The sequence below is a fragment of the Bison bison genome, unplaced genomic scaffold (assembly GCF_000754665.1).
Source record: "Bison bison bison isolate TAMUID 2011002044 unplaced genomic scaffold, Bison_UMD1.0 scf7180017864144, whole genome shotgun sequence".
NCBI lineage: Eukaryota > Metazoa > Chordata > Mammalia > Artiodactyla > Bovidae > Bison > Bison bison.
In genome coordinates this window covers 5,329,209-5,340,899 of record NW_011494716.1, presented here as the reverse complement: position 1 = coordinate 5,340,899, position 11,691 = coordinate 5,329,209, and the positions used below count along the sequence as shown (strand labels likewise).

General features: G+C 40.8%; 1 non-coding gene across 1 annotated transcript; it reads left to right on the top strand.

Moving 5' to 3' along the window:
- Positions 1–10,587: 10,587 nt before the first annotated feature.
- On the top strand, positions 10,588–10,660 carry TRNAE-UUC. The gene has a single exon. It is a non-coding gene; the product is annotated as a tRNA-Glu (tRNA).
- Positions 10,661–11,691: the final 1,031 nt, after the last annotated feature.

Sequence of the window (11,691 nt, the reverse complement as noted above, 5' to 3'; positions counted from 1 at the left end):
GGAGCAAAATAACAGTGTTTCTGTGTACTGTCCTCTCTGGCTCTCTGTGACTCTCGCTTTCTCTCCGTGCCTCTCGGAGTTTCACTGGGTTATATTCTCTGACTCTGCATTTCAGATTCTCTCTGTGTTTCTCTCTCATCTGTTTATCACATGCTCTCTTTTGTTCTCTATTTCTTCTCCTGTCTTTTTCTCTCTCCTGTTTCTCTACTTTATCATCCTCTGTCTTCCTTGGGTAATCTGTGGTACTTCATGTGAAATGTTTAGAACAGCACCTGTCTTATAGAAACTACTTGAAAAAGCTTCTTGTCCCTCACCCTCTCTCTTTTCTTTTCTTCTTCACTGTTTCCTTTCCATTCCTTTTTCATTCACTCCCTAACTGGACACAAAGGAAAACTGGAATTTATTTTTCAGGATTTATTGTCTTTACTGAATGAGGTTTTACAGCTCCCCCATTCTAATTTTAAAGCAACTCACCTGACTGTTATACATTTCTCAAAGGGGGAGAGAAAGGGAGACTAAATTGAATTGCCTTTTGTAAGTGACCTTGGTTTGATTTTGTTTGTTTATCCCTTTTGAGTAAACATCTTTAAATCAGGTGATCTCACCTTTTACTGGATGCTGATTCACCCCGAGGGCTGGCTAAATATGCACATTTTTGCTCTCTCACCCCAAATTTTGAATCAGTGCACTTTGAATCTTTTATATAATTTTACAGATTTCTGGGCGGTTCTGATGCAGGGATTTCTTTCAGCATGCTCTGAGAATCACGGTCTTAGAAAATAAAAAAGGACAGCCCCTCTAAGCCCTGCCTAACCTTCGTTCATTCTAAATAAAGAATAAAATAAAGTCGAGTTTCATTTCAAGAAGAGGTTTGAAAATATTCCTTAAGAGGATCAAGTTGTGGACTTTTATTTTTTTTTTCCTTCTTCATTTATTTTTTCTGATGCAAGGAGCGCATAACATTTAATCTGGGGAGCAGAGAGCTGACGTTCACTTCCAAACAATTTAGGTAGGTGGAAAAGAAGAGTGAGACTTGAAAAATTAACAGTCATAGACTTACTTCTTTGGCACCTGTTTTGATTATTGAATTAAGAAAGTTCTGGCAGCTACAACTGGGTCTGCCAGGTGTTGAAGAGCACGTTTCAGGGAGGATGGAAAGGGATGTCAGGAGATGTGAGACTCATTCATTTAAAAAATAAACTGTCCGGATCAACTTCTGTTTAGGCTGTCAGAACTGATCGCCAGCGTAATGAAACATCAAGAACAAAGGGGGCGAGGAGACACTGATAAAGCCCAAATACATTGTGAAGTATAAAAACCTGCTGATTTTTAAAGCAGCACCCCCATGTGTCAGCTTACTGGTTTGTGGAAACCACCGACACGTTGAAAGTAGTCCATTTTCCCCCAGTTAGGTGCATTTTCGTCCATGTTTTTATGGAGGCTGTAAAAAAAAATGCTGTCGAGGGACTGATCTTTTAGTCTCGGGATGATGGGAGGACCACGGCATCTGAGAGATCTTTGGGAGACAGATGGGTATGGGAGAAAAGGCAAGTCCTCTGTCAGAGGTGGAATCACTTAGCATCGCTCTGGAAGAAGCAGGCGTCATCTTCCGTGAATTCTGAGTATCTGTTATACATACACACACACACACAGAAACATACACTCCTGCAATTGTTCATGCACACACATGGACACACATACACAAAACGTGTGTGTACATACACACAGCTATACGTGGACACACACAAATGCTTCCACTATAGACAGCAAACAAAATCACATGTTTTTGCACAACCATATTCATGGGAAACCATATACTACGTAGATCAAACACCTTTCGGGGCCCCTGGTCAAGCCTGCTGCTGAGATGAAAGCCTGGAAGCCATACAGATGGGATGGGCACATCTCCTTCCAGAACGCTGGGGAGTTACTCCATGAAAAATTCCTCTGGGAATTTCCCTGGTGGTCCAGTGGTTAAGACTCTGTACTTGCACTGCAGGGGGCACGGGTTTGACACCTGGTTGGGGAACTAAGATCCTGCATGCCACGTGATGAGGCCGAAAAATTTTTAAAAAATTAAAAAATTGCTCTGCTATCACAGAGTTCCATTCATTCCTTGGACCCACCTTTCAGGATCCATCTGTCAGTCATGTCCCACACAGGTGGATTCATATCCCTAGCATATGTGTTTTCGGATCATGAGGCTTGTCTGGGGCGCTTGGCAACGACCTGGCAAGGCTGAACTGGATGGAACTCCCCAATACCATCTATACTGCACCCTGATGGTGCTGGAGCTGAGTCCATGGAGGCTAAGTGGATGGTGTGTCTGAGATCATGTGAAACTTCAGAATAAGTATAACACATCTTCCTAAAGCATGAGCAACTCTAGGTGGAGTCAAACAATTCAAAACATTTTATTGCTTGCCAACCAGTTTAATCAACTGTATTCGTTTAGTCAACAATTTGTATTATAAAATTTACATGCATTTTTCAAGGGAAAAGAGCAGTGATCTGCAAATCAACTGGGCTTGGTGTATTTTTCAATGGAGAGGGTCTTGAACTATCATTTAAATTTTATGCTATGAGTTTTTCTGCTTCTTCCGGAATGAATTTTTCTCATTTATAACTTTAGAGCCAATGCTTTTTATCTAGTTTTCGAATTTGTTTATTTATATTTATTACTTATAGGACTGTCCTGGTGGCTCAGTGGTAAAGAATCCGCCTACAATGCAGGAGACCCAGGTTCGATCTCCGGGTCAGGAAGATCCCCTGGAGAAGGAAATGGCAACCCACTCCAGTATTCTTGCTTGGAGAATTCTGTGGACAGAGGAGCCTGGTGGGTTAAGTCCGTGGGGTCACAAAGAGTAGGACCCGACTTTACGACTGAGTATACACATGTTTACTTAAATAAAGACTTTATTGATTTAGAGTAGTTTTAGATTTACAACAAAACTGAGGTTTTCCATATTCCCCCTGCCTCTATCTACACAATCAATAAAATGCATATATATTTACTCTTCAGTAATTTCTGGTCAATGTATACACCTATGTAACCATCATCCCATCAAGATAAATAATATTTCCGTCACTCAATAAAGTTCCCTTTTGAGTCTTTTCAGTCTTTCCACCCCTATTCCCCCCTAAACTACTGATCTGATTTCCATCAGCATAGTTTACTTTGCCTGTTCTGGATTTCATATCTGTAGCATCTGTATTTTTTCAATCAAGGTGTTTTTGACCTTCCTATGTGTTTTTTACATATGTATATGTCTAGTTTAATTTCAAGGATATATAGCCCATAATACGTTTATCCACTCACTGATAGATGGGCATTTTGGTTTATGTTCAATTTTTTGACTATTACAAATAAAACTGCTAGGAAAAAAATCATAGTACAGGTCATTTTCAAAGATATATGGGTTCGTTTTTCTTGGATAAATACCCAGGACTATGGTTGTTGAGTCCTATTTATGTTTAGCTTTGTAAAACAAATGCCAAGGAGTTTCACAAAGTGGTCGCAAGATGTTGCACCCTAACCAGTAATGAATGAGAAGTCTATAGAGTCCTCACCCTTGCCAACACTTAATACAGTCAGTCATTCCAGTACAGTAAGTTCACTGCAAACAAGCAAAAGCACATTGGTAAGTCAAATTTGTTTGTAAGTCCAACAAAGTTAGCCTAGGTATCCATCCAACTAACGCAACTGGCCAAGTAGTCTGTACCTAATGGGCTTCCCTTGTAACTCAGCTGGTAAAGAATCTGCCTTTAATGCAGGAGACCTGGGTTCGATCCCTGAGTCAGGAAGATCCCCTGGAGAAGGAAATGGCAACTCACTCCCATATTCTTGCCTGGAGAGTCCCATGGACACAGGAGGGGGACAGGCTGCAGTCCTGTACCTGATGGGTTTATAATGTTTTTCACAGAAATAATACATAAAATACAAACACAATAAACAAAACATTTTAAATTTTACAGAACAGTCCCTGGAATAGTACAATAGTTCAATACAACAGCTGGCACACGGGGGCTGGCATCAAGTGAACAGGCAAGAAGAGTCCCTGCCTGGAGGAGGGAGAAGAGGAGCTGGGAGATGTTAGAGTTGAAGGACCACCAGCAATAGGAGACGGAGGGGGGCTGCAGCTTCACTCATGCCTGACGTTGATGGAATGCACATTTGCATCTTTGAAAGTTTAAGACTTGAAGGTTCATATGTAGGCGACTTACTGTATAATGAATATGTAACCATCTCTCATTGCGGTACTAATCTGCATTTGCCTATGACTGGAAAGTCGAACTTTTCATGTAATCAGGTATCTTGCTTAGGTCCATTCAAGTCTTTTGCCTGTTTAAAAAAGCCATGATGTCTTTTTATTATGAGGTTATGCTTCTTTATATATTATGGATGCAAGGCCTTTTTCGGATGTAGCTATTTCAAATATTTCCTCAAAGTTTTTGGCTTGCTTTTTATATGTGTGTGTATATAGGTATATATTTTAAAGTGTCTTTTGATGAGAAGTTTGTAATGTTGATGAAGGCCAACTAACAATCTTTTTCTCTTATGGTTTGTGGTGCTTTTGGGGTGGTGGAGGGGCGGTGTCTGTGCTGCATGACTTGAGGGATCTCAGCTCCTGGAGCAGGGATTGGACTTGGGTCACAGCAGTGAAAGCCCGGAATCCTAGCCACTAGGTCACCAGGGAACTCCCTGATTGGTCTTTTCATGTTGTCTTCAACAAGTCTTTATCCTTCAGTTCTCAAACTATCTCAAGATATTTTCCTTTGTTTTCTTCCAGAAGTTGCAGAGCTTTAACTTACATGCTTGGATTTGTGGTTCATTTTAAATTAATTTTTATGTATGAAGTAAGACAGGAGTTGAGGTTCAATTGTTGATATTATTAATTAGTAGAATTAAAAAATATTTTCCAAGTTTTTCTTGACAGTCTGTGAAGCATAACTTCTTGCCTCTTGCATGCTTGCGTGCTTGATCAGTCACTCAGTTGTGTCCAACTTTTTGTGACCCATGGACTGTACACTGCCAGGCTTCTTTGTCCATGGAATTCTCCAGGCAAAAATATTGGAGTGGGTTGCTAGGCTCTCCTCCAGGGGATCTTCCTGACCCAGGGATCGAACCCCCATCTCCTCTGTCTCCTGCATTGCAGGCAGATTCTTTACCCACTGAGCCACCTGGGAATCCCCAACTTCTTGCATATTGACCTTGAAATCTGTGGGTTTGGAGGGTTTACTTCTTATCTCTTTTTGTTTATTCCATATTATTATCATGTAAATAATCAAGTCTGTGAGAAAAAAACAGTTTTATTCAGTCCTTTCCAAACTTTATGATTTTTATTTCTTTCATGTATTGTTGCATTGGCGAGGACCTCTTATATGTTGAAACAGGCGGAAAGATTCAGTATTTCACCATTAAGAATGATGTTAATACTCAGGATTGTGTGTGTGTGGTTGTTATTTGTTGTTTTTGCAGATACCTTATATCAGACAGAAAAATTATCTTCTAGTCCCAGTTTACTGAGAATTTTTATCATAAAATGGACGATAGATTTTGTTAAATGCTTTTCTACATCTGTTGGGAGGTTCATATAATTTTTCTCTATAATTCTGCTAATATGATGTTACACTAATTGTTTTTCACATGTTAAATCAACCTTGAATTCCTAGGATAAATTTCACCTGATCAAGACATGTTATACTTTTTAAATTATTGCTGGATTTATGTTTATAATATTTCGTCGAGAATTTCTACCTTTATGTTCATGAGGGATACTGGTGGGTAATTTTTTCCTGTTTAGGTAATGTTTTTCTGGAATTTTAGTATTTAAATTATATTGACCTCATAAAAGAAGGCAAGAACTGCTCCATCCTTTTCTACATTCTGAAAAAAAAGCTTTTGTATAATAGTACTGGTATTGTTTCTGCCTTAAATATTTGCTGTAATTCACCTGTAAAGTTATTTGGGCTTAGAGTTTTGTTTGTGGAAAAAGTGAAAGTATTAGTCACTTAGTCATGTCTGATTCTTTGCGACCCTGTGGACTGTAGCCTGCCAAGCTCCTCTCTCTATGGGATTGTTCAATCAAGAATACTGGAGTGGGTTGCTCTTCCCTTCTCCAGGGGATCTTTCCAACCGAGGGATGGAATCTGGGTCTCCTGCATTGCAGGCAGATTCTTTACTGGCTGAGCCACCAGGGAAGGAAGGTTGTTTATATTGCAAATCCAATTTCTGTGATAGATAAAGTACTATTCGAGCTTTAAAATTTCTTCTTAAATTGGTTTTGGCTATTTGGAGCTTTCAAGAAATGTATTTCTATCATCTAAATTGCTGAGCTTACATGCATAAAAATATTTATAACATTTCCTGATCATGCTTTTAATATCTGCAGGATTGTACTCATATCTTCTATTTCATTCCTGATATTGATTTGTTTTCTCTATTCTTGATCAGTATTGCTAGGAGCTTCCCGGGTAACTCAGGGGACTTGCCTGGTGGCCCAGTGGTAAAGGATCTGCCTGCAATGCAGGAGACCCGGGTTCAAACCCTTGGTCAGGAAGATCCCCTGGAGGAGGAAATGGCAACCCACTCCAGTATTCTTGCCTGGAGTATCCCATGGACAGAGGAGCCTGGTGGGCTGCATACAGTCCATAGGGTCGCAAAGAGTTGGATGCGACTGAAGAGACTTAGCATGTATGCATATAAATCAACTATACTTCAATAAAATAAAATAAAATAAAAAACAGTTCTCTGAAAACTTAATCAAGAGGGAATTAGGTAAGTTGCACCCAACCCATCCTGTTGGAGGCTTGTTTTTCACTTGAGAAAGAGCAGAGACTATAGAACAACCTCACAGCTGTTTATGTCTTCCAGTAACTTTTTCTAACCTTTTCCCCATCTGCTTTTGCAGTAGGAAAAATCATTTTCTCCATGTGATGGGTCTTCAACACCCCCTTCCCTACCTCCTAGATACTGTACTCCAAGATACTATCCTAAATTACAGTGATTCATTATTCCTATTAAAACAAACAGTATCCTCAAATTTCCTGGCAAACCAAACAATTGTGAACAGTAAATCCAAACAGTAAAACATGGGCACACATTGGGTAAATGTTATTTTCCCCGAACAAGAAAAGCTTTCGGCAAAGTGTTTAACTTGAATACAACAAAAGGCAATTTAATTTAGTAATACAGCTGGGTGAAAAATGGGGACCTCGGGTTTAATAAGAAGGGGAGAAAGACACGCATATATCATCCAAAAGGATAATTATGAGAAACTATTTTGTATGATCCAGCTAAATCAAAGCTTCTAATGCTTTTTTACTCCTGTCAAAATAGGGAGATTTAAGGCCTTAAAAATGGGAATTTTGCAGACTTCACTGCCAAGAAAAAAATGATTTGTCTCTTGATAAATTACTATTGGGCTTTATACTCAGGAAAAAATACACTTACACTGAAATAAATGCCAAGGAATGGCTAGAGAATTTATATTATTCGTTCATATCTGTCAGTGGATTGGTGGGGAGACAGCAGTCCCATTTAAAATGTCTCCCGGCTGGCTGACAGGATGCCACAGAGGCAAGATGAAAAACTCCAGTGATGGGGTGCAGGCGCAGACCCCCAGGAGGCTGTGTAGACCTGCCACTGTACTGTTTGACTTCTTTTTCTCCCCGGAACCCAAGCATCCTATCCCCTCTGGATTTCACACCTCAAGAAGAATCCCCAATTATGGACACATGTCTTTTTACAGATTCTGAATATTTCTGTGCTGCTTGTACATGTTCTAAACAAATCTGTCTTCCAAACAGAAGAGGAAACAGGAAAAAGAGAGAAAAACATTGGCAACCGCAAAGCCACAATAAGTCAATGCCAAGGGTCTGGTGAGGACTGCGTACACCTGGCTCTTCATCGTCTCCATCAAAGTCTTGATAAAAGCACACTGGTCATTGCCCTAGGGACCCAGACTCCAACTGTCCTTCTTTCACAACCTGTGCAAACCTTTGGCAAAATAGGTCACGGCTTCGGGCCTCAGTCTTCCCATCTGTAAAATGGCTGGTTTGGATAAGCAATTTTTCCCTGTAAGTGTTTCTGCGACATACATCATTTGAGATACGTGGTATACCTGGCAGCTCAGATAGTAAAGAATCTGCCTGCAATGCAGGAGACCCAGGTTTGACCCCTGGGTCAGGAAGATCCCTTCAAAAGGGAATGGTAACCTACTCCTGTATTTTTGCCTGGGAAATTTCATGGACAGAGGAACCTGGTGGACTACTGTCCATGAGGTCACAATGAGTCGGACACAACTGAGCAACTAACATTTCCACTTTTATACAAAATTGTATTCTATATCATAGACTAAAGCAGAATGGCTCCAGCCAAAGCAGAGAGCTTCTTCTTTTCTTACATTTTCCCACCTTCTGAAAATGAAAGTCACTCAGTCGTGTTCAACTCTTTGTGACCCCATGGACTGCAAAGTCCATGGAATTCTCCAGGCCAGAATACTGGAGTGGGTAGCCTTTCCCTTCTCCAGGGGATCTTCCCAACCCAGGGATCAAACCCAGGTATCCTGCATTGCAGGTGGATTCTTTACCAGCTGAGCCACAAGGGAAGCCCTAATTCTACAGAACTCTAGGGCTTCAGGAATACACTTTGAGAATTACTAACGTGAATATTTTCTAAGGATCCCCCTGGTATGAATACACCTCGGTTCTGGGGCTGGTCTGCTCCTGAAACAATATAGGCTGTGAAATGGTCAGATAGCTCTGATGGCCTTCTTTCCTCCATGGTGATGATGTGCCTGCTGTGGGGAGGTAGGGGCAGATAGGGGTCTTTTCCACAACGCCAAGCTCCCAAGGTTTCATTGCCGCTGCTCACCAGGGGCAATTCTCCTGCTCCATGGATAAGGCAGAAACATACAGTAGAGTCTTGGGGGAGCTGTTCAAAAATTCACATGAGAATTATCATCCAAATATTTACCGTCAGAAATTTGAAAGCTTTCTTGCTTGCTAAAGGCCGGTGTTTATCAGTTCCATACTCCAGTAAATTCTGGAGCACTTTGTTTTTCAAACAAAATAATGTAAAGACGTTGTTGTTGTTCAGTTGCTCAGTAGTGTCCGACTCTTTGCGACCCCATGGACCACAGCACACCAGGCTTCCCTGTCCTTCAGTATCTCTTGGAGTTTGCTCAAACTCATGTCCATTAAGTCAGTGATGCCATCTAACCATCTCATCTTCTGTTGCCCTCTTCTCCTGCCCTCAATCTTTCCCAGCATCAGGGTCTTTTCCAATGAGTTGGCTCTTCGCCTCAGGTGACCAAAGTATTGGAGCTTCAGCTTCAGCATCAGTCCTTCCAATGAATATTCAGGACTGATTTCCTTTAGGATTGACTGGTTTGATCTCCTTGCAGTCCAAGGGACTCTTAAGAGTCTTCTCCAGCATCACATTTCCAAAGCATCAGTTCTCCGGCACTCAGCCTTCCTTATGGCCCAACTCTCACATCTGTACATGACTACTGGAAAAACCATAACTTTGACTAGATGGACCTTTGTTGGCAAAGTGATGTCTCTGCTTTTAAATATGCTAAATTAATTATAGCAAGCACACTGGAGTCTTCCAAAAGCTGGATGATAACTCATTTGCTATACAAATAAATAAATGAAAGAATGGAATACATGCTTCGGGAAAAGAAAATTCTGATGAGTTCTTTTTCCTTTTTTGGACTTTCTTGGTGCTAAAAAAAAAAGTGCATCTCTATTTTAAGTTGCAAATCTTTCTAAAATGTCTGGATTGATTTTCTGTCTGAGTAACACCAATTTAAAGTGTTTTCTTCCTAAATCTTTTTTGTAGTTTACAGAGCACTGCACGTTTCACAAATCACTTTTTAGTTTATAAGCATAGTTTACAGTAGACTTTATACTTTATATGGTGTACCTTTCCAGGGTACTTTACAGTTTACAAAGTCGTTTATGGCTTACACATTCCTTTGTATAAGCCACTTAATCGTTTTCAAAGTATTTGGCATCTTATAAAGCCCTATTATAATTACAAAGCGCTTTGTAGCTTACCAAATGCCTTGCAATTTGTGAAATGATTACAAGCCCATAACCATGTTTAGCTTTAGCAGATGTGAGTGACATAATCACATCTTTCTTTGATGATTACAGGGATCATGCTGGGCATAAGAGTCATAATTATGAACTTGTCTTTACTGAACACAGACCCAGTGTCCCACAGATGCTTATTATTGCCAGATTAATTAAGAATAGCATTGCTCTAAACTGATATAACTGATGAAGGCCAACAAGTTTGGTCTTGATCAGTGGTTCTCCATGGGGGCGATTTTGCCCACCAGAGGACCTTTGGCAATATATGCAGACATGTGTGGTTGTCACAGCTAGGGGAAGGGATCTTACTGGCACCTAGTGGGTCGAGGCTGGGGACATTGTTAAACATCCCACAACGTGCATCACAATATCCCGTAATGTCAAAAACACCAAGGTTCAGAAGCCACAGTCTGGATAAAGGTCAGACCATCAGACAATGTCATACTACTTATCTCTTGCATTAGAAGGACGCTCTGTGGAACATCCCTGGTGGTCCAGCGGTTAGGACTCTGCACTTTCACTGCAGGGGGCTCGGGTTCGATCCCTGGTTGGGGAACTAAGATCCCAGAAGCTCTTGACACAGTCAAAAAAGAAAAAGATACCTTGAGTTGCAAGCAATAGGTAATAGCCTCAAGCTGGCTTAAATACTGCATCCATGTATTATCTCCCCTAACTGGAAATCAAGATGAAGGTCTGGCTGGGTGATTAAGATGCTGACCTGATTCTCTTCTTTTCTACACTTCCCCCCCGCCCCCACCCCAGCCTCAGCTCATGTTAAGGCTGATTCCTGGCTGTCATCAGTAATTGGGGCAAATGATCCTGTTCAGAGGGAAGAAAGCTGCCTTTTCTTTCCAGAACCCCAGAAAAACTCTTTGTGGGTGAATAAATACTCACGTCCTACTCTGACTTCCTTAACTGAAGAACATACACAAACTAGCATGGACATAGCCTTTTTGTATCCCCTGTGCTTTCTCCACCTCTGTCATTCCTTGGCCATTAACTTTTGGCAGATGACTAGGGCTTTTGCAAGAACAAAAACATAATAAAATCACTTGTTCCCACTGGAAACGGTTCCCGTGGAACATCTGAGTAGATTTACTCACAGAAATTCACACTGTTTCCCAGCCTGGAATTCTGAACCATATAAATCTTTCCCCCACGCGTTACACATGCACACATACACGTACTCTCCCTCTTGCAAATTAAAAGCCATATATATCTTGCCAAAGCATTTCTGACATGCAGCTTCGGCATTCAGAGCCTCAGGCAAGTTTTGAGTCTACCATGTGATGTATAACTGGCCAGGGAGGTTGCAAAGCCCAGAATTCAATGACTAGTCAACAGGATTTGAGATATTTTGGGCAAAGCTCACTCTCCTTTGTCTAAACAATCTTATCAGCAGGAGGTACCTTATCTAGGGACATATGCTGAGACCAAGCACTCTACATTAAAGGTGAAAAACGAGTTGTATTGCAGCATCTTCACGATCAAACAAATACTCTCATTTTCCTATTTAACTGTTTTCACATTTGCCTTGGGGTACTGCTCAGCTCCAAAGGTTAGCCTTTAGGTCAATTCTGTGAGGTG